This window comes from Harmonia axyridis, chromosome 2 (assembly GCF_914767665.1).
Source record: "Harmonia axyridis chromosome 2, icHarAxyr1.1, whole genome shotgun sequence".
NCBI classification, from domain to species: Eukaryota; Metazoa; Arthropoda; class Insecta; order Coleoptera; family Coccinellidae; genus Harmonia; species Harmonia axyridis.
Window position 1 is genome coordinate 36,282,918 of NC_059502.1, and position 10,875 is coordinate 36,293,792.

Here is a 10,875-nt window from a genome sequence, read left to right on the forward strand (position 1 = left end):
TTAGCCAAACTGCCGCCCTAGGCAGATACCTAATTTTCCGCAGAAGTCAACTCTGCATAATGCAGAAAAATTAATATTGGATAATCAGGGTCTTCTATCGAGAGATGAAAAAATTGAAGGCATCTCTTCGGATGATTTTAATGAAAGCATAGGAGCAATATCCATTAACAAAAAACCAACATTTTCAAACCTGAACCAAAAATTAAATTCATTTTAGGATGGGTAAGAAAAAATAAACCTTCGGCCTTTTGTTATGAATTAATTCATTGATTTATTCATGTAACGAATAAGATAAGATAATTTTATTGTGCTATTTACAAACAATTTGCTGTTTGTTCACACTCGTCAAAATAATATAAATATAAGTATAAATATGAAATTCATATACAAATCAAACAATTAGAATCATGTAACAACAGGTTATGGACTCAGTCATGAACTGAAAAGTCAATAGTTATGTGTTTTCTTAAAAAAGGGAAAACCTTAAGTAGTGAACACGGAAACAAATGTATTAAACTCCTAAAGTGAAGATGGAATCAAAAGACGTAAAGTTTTCGTTGCCAAGCGTAACAATGAAAATTACCAAAATTGAAAATTTCAGGTCAAAATAGTATTAGTCAAAGAAAATATATGGTCATTAATCGAAGAGGATCCACTAGCACAACTGAATAGTGAATAGACTCGAAAGGATCAGAAATCCGAGCAGTGATATCCTTAAGTATTGAAGACAATCAGATCATTCACATCTGTAAACGTGAAACATCTAAAGAAATGTGGCCTGAACAGCAGAATGTTCATTTAAGAAATAATTGTATTTTGTAATAAATTGGATTTGTTAGGGAAACTACACCAATCAAAATTGAAAAAAAAAATAAAAATTAGAATTATGGATGCTAATAGTAACAATAAAAATAAATATACACGTTCTAGAGATTGTGGAAAAATTAGCGGAGTAGGTAAAGAAATTGAAGATTTTCATGTAGCAGCGTCATTATTCAGAAGCTTAACAGAAAATAATTCCACTTTGGTAACTGCACTGGATGCTAGAGCCGACCATGAACTAACATTAGACTATGCGAAGGGGAAATTGATCGATGAAAACAAAATAAGAAAAGAAAATCATTTCAAAGATGAGAGTCCATGAAGATGGGTAAAGCAAGGAATTTCAAGAAGAAGGACTATACCGAATACAATTACTGTCATCGTAAAAGGCACATAAAGAAAGACTGTTTCATACTAAAGAAATCGAGATCGAGGGAAGACAAAAGAAAATATAACAAATGAAGAATTTTGTTTCGAAATATGACAGAATTTTTAGTAGATTTTGGTGCTTCTAGAAGTATGATCAATAACAAAGATCTATTCATTAATTTCGAAACCAATGATTCACAAGAAATCATGACGGCCAATGGTGGATACATGACTGTTGTAGGAAGAGGAGAAATTAAACTTTTAAAATTAACATAAAAAATAGAACATCTAATTTATTTTTGAAAAATGTGCTACTGGTTCCTGAAATGATCAGTTTCAAAAATAACTAACCCGAAATATCAAATAAACTTTGATAACAAAAATAGTTCCATTAAAAGTCCAGAAGGTATTTTAGTAGCTAAATATATTAATGAAAATGGATTATACAATAGAAACTTATTCTGAAAAGATTAATTCGATAAAAACAACTAGTCTAATTCCAAAAGTGATTGTATACACATTTGACCCAGGCATTTAGAACATAGAAGTCCAGAGATGATCAAAAAGTTTGTAGGAGATAAATTAATAACCGGTATTGTAATAAATAGTAGATTTAGAAATTATTAAATTTATCATTCAGAATGAAAATAAGTTCAGAAGAGAGGGTGAGACTTGTGTAATCCGATCTTATCTTGGAAGCAGGATGAATCCTTTATCGATTATTGCTTTTCTTAGTTACCGTCGTTACTGGCTGTTTATGTTTGCGCTCAGGAGTGTCTCAAAATGAACCTCAAGGGGACGCATATCTACATCACCACGGACAGCCATACCACTGCCAGGGGTCTCTGTTGACTTGGGAGTGCCGTAACACCATAAAGCAACTGGACAGAGGCAATAAAGTGACTCTTCTATGGGTACCGGGGCACTGTGGTGTTGAAGGAAATGAAAAAGCTGATGAACTTGCAAAAAATGCATCAAGATTAACACCTGCTGGACTTGAGTCTTTCTGTGGACTAGGAAAAGACCAATATAAATCTGCGATCCAGCTATGGGAGTTGAACAACAGGATAATCCACTGGACTAACACTCCTAGACTTGCTCAGGCAAAGAAATTCGTGACGATTTCACCTACCTACGCCAAAAAGCTTTTGAAGCTGTCACGAGCCGAGCTTTGGGTGATGGTGGGACTGCTGACGGGGCACTGTCGGTAAAAACATCATTTGTACCGTATGGGAAAGTCAGCAGATGAGATTTGCAGACTCTGTGGATCAGAAGCGGAAACAGCAGAACACATGGTATGCAAGTGTCCGGAGCTGGCTGGCTTAAGAATTATTCATATGGGTAAGCCGGTCCTGGATACCAGAGAGGTAACGGCCAAGGCCCCTAAGGAGGTTGTCAGTTTTATTAACGTCATTGACTACCTCCTTGGGTTTCCATGAATGAGTACGATAGAGAACAAAAGATCTACATGGTCGCAGTTCCCGGAAGGCTTACCGAACCAAAACGACCCCAGTTCAAATAAAAATAATAATTGTTATCGTCTCACTACTTTGGTTAAATCGATATAATTTTCAGGGATAAGAGAAAAATAAATTAGTACTGGGAAATCTTGGCTTATCTAAGTTCGATAAATACGTTTTGGTCGTTCTCAGATGACACAGCAGAAAATTCGTTGGGCTGTAGCAGTGGCGGCTCGTGAGCTTTCATTCAGAGGAGGCCAAGCAAAAAAAATAGGTTTTTGACGTCCCAGAGAAGACAGTGGCATCATTCAAAAATTTTTCTAATTTTGAATCATAGCGGCTAATGAAACACAATAGCTTTTTAAAATTTCCCCTATTATCCGAATCTACACTTTCATCATGTCCTCTAAACGGCAATTCTTGAAAACAAAGGAACATAACTGCGTCAAATAATAATCTTTTCAAAATATCCCTGTTTTCTTTGACCTTTTCGTTATGATCTATGATAGTTTGCCTATGACCCTGATCAAGTGAATTTACAATATTGAGTTTTCCGAACAATTTAAATTTAATTGATGCGCCTAAATGAGATTTTGATCTGCCATGTCTTTCAATAGACCTCTGTAAATTTTTTAAATCCGAATACCCTAATTTTGACCACACATTGTTTTCTGAATCGTCGGAAAAAAGTAAACAAAACCAACAAAATAATTTATTCCGAACTGTACTTCCGGTCAGCCACTCGCATTTAGTGTACCATTGGACGCAGAAGGAACGATTATAGATAGATAGATAGGATTATGCCTGGAATTGACAATTAAATTTTGCATAGCAGGCTGAGGTGTTTTTGTAGTTTTGGTAATGAAAATTTTGTCATCGTAAGGCATTTGGCTGAACTTTTTAATCAAAATAAAATCTACAATATCTTCAGTAACTCTGAGTTCCCTACTGACACTATCATTTTCATTTCTAGTTTCCGACGTTTCCGTTTCCATTTTTCTCGATAAAATATATCTGAATAGCCAGCCAATATCCTTCCTTACCTACAAACTTTGCCGAACAATCCTAACACGAAACCACAAACAAGACGCCGAAAGGAATAAAAAGTACTGGCCTATCTTTATCTTTCCCTAATTCTGGCGCTAATAAACAGAAACAGCTGAGCTGACCCATCGTTAATCGCCGTGGATCATGTTCGGGCGCTTTCGGTCAACGGAGACAGGGCCTCCGTCACGTGATATCCAGCTCGAATTTAGAGTGGCCGGAGCTTCGTATCGGGAGAAATTTGAAATTCTACGTTCAAGACAAACGCGACTAGAGAGGAATTGGGCCTCCGCGACCCGCGTCTAGAGTCTGCTGTATTCTTTAGCGCATCGCATGCCTGTAGTACGGTGCAGCGATGCGCAATCTTCTCAGTTTTGAAGTCTGTTGCGGAGAATGTATAAATATGATGAAATATTGGGGTAAAAAGTATCCAGAAATTTGAATATTCTATTGATTTAGGTTAACATAATATAGTTGGACTTGAACTAAGAATTATAATGCGGTAAAATTTGGGGAGGCCCGGCCTCCTCTGCCTCCTCTGAGCGGCCGCCACTGGGCTGTAGGCAAATTGGAAGTAAGCTGAGACAGCGGAGCTTGAGCTGAGATTGAGGGCGGAGTTTGTAGATGAAAAATAAAGAAGGATAAAAAATTTTAACGAATGATTTAACTGGGGTTGGTATTCTGGGCAACTTCTGGGTGGAGAACATTTTTTTTTACGTTCATGCAAAAAGCAAAAAATGATTTATTGAGGTGCGGCACTAGCCGTAAGAAAATGAAAAGCGCAACTTGAATACTTTATTATTAATATCGATTTGCATTGAAACAGGAACTAATACGTTATGAACAATTTAACTCAAACTTTATTTTTACTCTCAATGTTGAAAGTGAATGAACAATTGGTGCAATTTTCAATATAAATATTTCGTAGTGAAATACTTTTTAAATCCACTTCTTGATTTGTTACTGCTGTAAACGTACTAGTACTTGTTAACTGTACATCGTTATTTCCTTCAGGCTGAAATATTTGTTTGTCATGATGACAGCACGTTGAAGTAGAATGACAGATGAGTGCAATAAAAACTTTATTGCACTAGTGCAATAAAGAACTTCTTTTTCCACTGAATATAGTTCAATAAAGTTTTGCTTTTTGCATAAATGTACAAAATTCCTTTTTATAACTTCACTCTCGATTCGCGCACTCCAAGCTAATATATTCTATACCGAAACAAAAATCTAAACTTTATCAAAAACCCTGTGTTTTCCTACTTCTGAGTCTGACCTAACTCGTCCTCTCTCAGAGTCAAAACAATTCCTTCTTTCTTGAATACTTGAAATTCCTTTAACTCTCTAATCTACTCATTTTCCTTTCTATTTGACTTGACCTCATTAAAAATTACTCTGATCCCCAGAAGAAATTGTTTTGCTCTAAATCCGGTTTCGCGACCGACGTATTAATTCTAAACCCTTCTAAATATGAGTTCCTATGCGATACTGCTCTTCTTACTTCTTCTTCTCCACCCAGAAGTTGCCCAGAATACCAACCCCAGTTAAATCATTCGTTAAAATTTTTTATCCTTCTTTATTTTTCATCTACAAACTCCGCCCTCAATCTCAGCTCAAGCTCCGCTGTCTCAGCTTACTTCCAATTTGCCTACAGCCCAACGAATTTTCTGCTGTGTCATCTGAGAACGACCAAAACGTATTTATCGAACTTAGATAAGCCAAGATTTCCCAGTACTAATTTATTTTTCTCTTATCCCTGAAAATTATATCGATTTAACCAAAGTAGTGAGACGATAACAATTATTATTTTTATTTGAACTGGGGTCGTTTTGGTTCGGTAAGAATTCCGGGAACTGCGACCATGTAGATCTTTTGTTCTCTATCGTACTCATTCATGGAAACCCAAGGAGGTAGTCAATGACGTTAATAAAACTGACAACCTCCTTAGGGGCCTTGGCCGTTACCTCTCTGGTATCCAGGACCGGCTTACCCATATGAATAATTCTTAAGCCAGCCAGCTCCGGACACTTGCATACCATGTGTTCGGCTGTTTCCGCTTCTGATCCACAGAGTCTGCAAATCTCATCTGCTGACTTTCCCATACGGTACAAATGATGTTTTTACCGACAGTGCCCCGTCAGCAGTCCCACCATCACCAAAAGCTCGGCTCGTGACAGCTTCAAAAGCTTTTTGGCGTAGGTAGGTGAAATCGTCACGAATTTCTTTGCCTGAGCAAGTCTAGGAGTGTTAGTCCAGTGGATTATCCTGTTGTTCAACTCCCATAGCTGGATCGCAGATTTATATTGGTCTTTTCCTAGTCCACAGAAAGACTCAAGTCCAGCAGGTGTTAATCTTGATGCATTTTTTGCAAGTTCATCAGCTTTTTCATTTCCTTCAACACCACAGTGCCCCGGTACCCATAGAAGAGTCACTTTATTGCCTCTGTCCAGTTGCTTTATGGTGTTACGGCACTCCCAAGTCAACAGAGACCTCTGGCAGCATAATTCCAGGGATCTCAGCGTGGTTTGGCTGTGCGTGATGATGTAGATATGCGCCCCCTTGAGGTTCATTCACTTTTTGCACTTGTTGCATAAATAACTATACACGTCTCGTATGAAAAAGTTGAAAAGGATTAAAACTAGGTATAGGCAGGGCCTATTTACCAACCTAGCACCGCGTGATAAGGGCAAGTTAACGATCTTTTGGCTGTTTAATTTTTATTTTTTGTTGTTGTTTCGATGAGAAACCAATACTTTCTTCGCTGAAGATGAGTTTTAATCGAGGTTTTAATGAGTAGTCTCAATTCTCCCAAAGTCAAAGTTGAATAGATATCTAATTTTGTTTATTTTGCTTAAGTAGTAGATCATTGGAGATATGTTTCTGTATCATAAAGTTTCAGCTGTTGACTCAAAAGACACACATTTTGTGGATATTATAATTTTGGTTTTTGTTTTATTATACACTGATCAACAATTGCTAGGGATCACTTATGAACTTCTCTTCATTTGTATTTTTTTCAAGTTATCTCGTGAATATCTGTACATTATATGTTCTCTAAGGAAAAAGTAAGATGTTTTGAGTTGATTATATCAAAGTCTTCCTCACTTCATCGGCTCTTGTTCACAAAATCGATTGTTATCTGTAGACTGTTACAGGTGGAGTGAAAAGCAATGTGGTATTTGTTATTAAATCTGTTTTTTTCTCTCGTTCAAACACATAAGGTGACAATAATTGAAGAAAGTGGATACAGGAAGGTTTGTCCCAGCGAGAAGTGTCCCGGCAGTTGAATGTTTCGCAAAGTGTCGTGAGTCGGGCTTGGAATAGGTTCATCCAAAACGACTCAGTAGCTTATGTTCATGGGGGAGGTCGGCAGCGCAGTACAACAGCTGCCCAAGATCGTCTTTTGATACTCAATGCTAGGAGAAATCCCACTTACCCGGCGTCGCGGCTTAATAGATCACTGAGAGTTGCAACAGGAGTTCTAATTTCGAACCAGACTGTAAGACGACGACTACATGTTCGTGGTTTGAGAGCACGTAGGAGGGTACAACATCCCCGTTTGAATAGGGAACACCGGGTTCATCGACGGCAATGGGCTGAGGAGCACCGCAATTGGACACTTGAAGATTGGAGCCGATCTTTATTTACGGATGAGTCTAGATTTCGTTTGGTCAACTCCGATGGACGTATTCTTGCTTGGAGGGAAAGAGGTCGAAGGTATGCAGAACAGTTTATGGTACCCACAACAGCTTTTGGCGGATGTTCTATATGTGTATGGGGAGGCATTTGTTTGAACCAACGCACAGAGTTGGTTGTTCTGCAGAACACCACCATGACCAGCCAGAGATATCACGATATGATTATTGAACCCATAATTGTTCCGTTTGCGGCTGCCGTGGGCGAGAATTTCATTTTAATTGACGATAATGCCCGTCCACACCGTTGTCGTCTGGTTAATGAAGCGCTAGAAACTCATGCTATTGATAGGATGGACTGGCTAGCTCGCTCTCCAGACATGAATTGCATCGAACATGTCTGGTCTGAGATGTCTAGACAATTGTCAACCTTAGAACAACCGATCAATAACCTGGAGGACCTTTCTAACGCTTTACGGGATATTTGGACGAATATGACCCAAAATTTTATAAATCGTTTGATCGAAAGTATGCCTCGTAGGGTAGAATGCTTGAGACGAGCTCGTGGGGGACCAACTAGGTACTAGCTTAACCGAAACTTCAGCCTCCTTGTGGTTTCATCATAAAATTTTTATGTTATTCAAACACAGAATTTTGAGTGTTCCTAATAAAGTCTTTTTTTCTCTCCAACTTTCCATTTTTTCATTCTTTTCTCAAGTGAACCATATTATCTACTGAAAATACTCGGATATCTGAATAAATTTATAATCTTGGAGCGAATATTTCAGAAATAAATTTAGAACAAGTAAGTGATCCCTATCAATTGTTGAGCAGTGTATTTAATTTTATAGTTATTTATGCAACAAGTGCAATGAACAATTTTTGCACGAGTTGCATACAACATTTTTTCTACGTTCATGCAAAAAGCAAAAAATTATTTATTGAGATGCGGCACTAGGTGTAGGAAAATGAAAAGCGCAACTTGAATACTTTATTATTAATTTCGATTTGGATTGAAACAGGAACTAATACGTTACGAACAATTTAACTCAAACTTTATTTTTACCCTCAATGTTGAAAGTGAATGAACAACTGGTGCAATTTTCAATATGAATATTTCGTAGTGAAGTACTTTTTAAATCCACTTCTTGATTTGTTACTGCTGTAAACGTACTAGTACTTGGTAACAGTACATCGTTATTTCCTTCAGGCTGAAATATTTGTTTTGCAACACTGAGTTTGTTTGCATGTGATTCCTCTACGTATCCCTCCGCTACTGTCGACGATTTCCATAAGCACGTTGAAGTAGAATGACAGATGAGTGCAATAAAAACTTAATTGCACTAGTGCAATAAAGAACTTCTTTTTCCACTAAATATAGTTCAATAAAGTTTTGCTTTTTGCATGAATCTAGAAAAAAGAATTAATTGATTTTAATTAATCTGTAAATCTAATCCTGATGCCAAGAAAGAAAATCAACTAGAAAGACCCGCCCATTAAAGCGACGGGCCGAACTCACAATAAGACCTTTTGTGAATCAATATAATTATTCATTCTCCAAGACTTCTGGAAAGCCGCTCTTCCATGGATTGAAAAAACATCTCAACCGGAGATAGTAAACTTGGTCAACATTCGAAGACCTCCCGTTCATAACAGTATCACACTTGTCAATTGTAATGTATCTCATGCATTGAGGGCAAGTTGGTTAGAAAACCATTGCCAACGATGTCAGAAATAAAATACAAACTAGATTAGAAATGACACATAGTTATCTATGTGGATTCATGAAACCATTTTCAGGCGAAAAATATTTTCTAACATTTACCTACTGATGAGTTTTCCAGATATGAAAAGGTATACATATTATTTTCACTAAACTGAATAAATATTTAGCTCAAGTGAAAAATGAATTTCTACACCTAGGAATTTTGCTGATCAAGCTTGAAATTCCGCCTCTGAATTCTAGTGATCTAGGCGACCGCCTACCTTCTAACTACGGTCTAATTGTGAATAAGATGACGAAAAATACTGGTTTGCCAAATCACTCTTCAGAAAGTTCAAAATTTAACAAACAACTTTTATATTGACCATTCCTCTAGAATTTGAAGGAGGATGATAAAAATTCAGTTTCTTTACATGGCTAAAGACAATGGTTACCTACCTCTGCCTTCAGCTAAATTGGCTTAGTAATTCTGACCCAATGAATTAGCGATTTGTGCTTTTTTGTAATGATACAATCTCGTTACTTGTCATTCAAGGTGGTGAAAGCAATGATAACACAAACTTATCAAAAAAGGTAGATATATTGGTATTTTTTTTAAATACTATAAAAACACTATAAAACACATCACTATAATAGACAAATTGACTACCTTTTTCCGGTTATTTTGAATGAAGAGTTTCCGATGCTATAGAAAATAGTTACCCATTCTTTTATGCTATAGTATTTACCCCAATTTTATTGAATAGAGCATAGTATCATCGGAAGTTATTGGGCGCAGCTGCTACGGGCAACTCCGACGCTTCAAATGATTAGAATAGTCAACTTTTGAAAATTACTCCAAATCAATTGGCTACGCGTGAACTTTATTTTGTTGTTGCGTGGACCTCAACAGCTGATCGGACCATAGAGTGCTGATGCTATTCTATTATTAATTGAAATCATAAACACAAATGACAGTACCTGTATGTCAATTCGAATGATTTTAATGAAACTGAATGAATTTCTATCTGAAGAATGGAATCAGCACCTAGTACATCACGAGTTTTAGAAGATATAATGAATTTAGAACAAGATTTTAAATATAACCTGAAACTTCTCAAAGTGAGAGATATGGAAATAGAAAGATGTAAGGCAGTTAATCAAGAACTACAAGATAAACTGAACAATATTCTGATAGAAACGAAAGAGCTCAATAAGAAGTATATACAACTTCAACATGAGTTTCAAGCCTTGAGAGAAGAAAGAAAAAAAGATAAAGATGCATTTGAAAGGAAGCTGCTGATGGAACAAAACGAGAAACGTCAGAATCAAGAGCAAATGCAACACATTTTTGGTAACAAATTCCGTCAAAAAACCGACTTTTTGCAAATGATATCGGAAATGAAACTAACTGAACAGAAACACAAAGATTTAATACTGAAGTATGAAACTCAAATTTCAGAACAAACTAAAAACTTGAATAATTTTCAGAGGAAATACACCAATATAATAGAAGAAAATGTAACATTAAGTAACAAAATAAAAGATCTGAATGCACGTCATATTTCCGAAATCTGTATGTATAAGAGCGAGTTGGAAAAAAGTTCAGATGAAATTGCTATCTTAAAAAAAGAAATAATTTCTGTACAAAAAGATTATAAGGCCTACTTGAATAGTCAGAATAAATTGGTCAAGGGAAATAATGATCTGCAAGTCAAAATAATCACGATAGACAAAAAATATAAGGACTGTATAGCTGAGAATGTTAAACTTAAAGAAGAATTGAAAATTATGAACATAAAATTAGATACCTTGAAACAAAGTCACGATGCACTGCTGA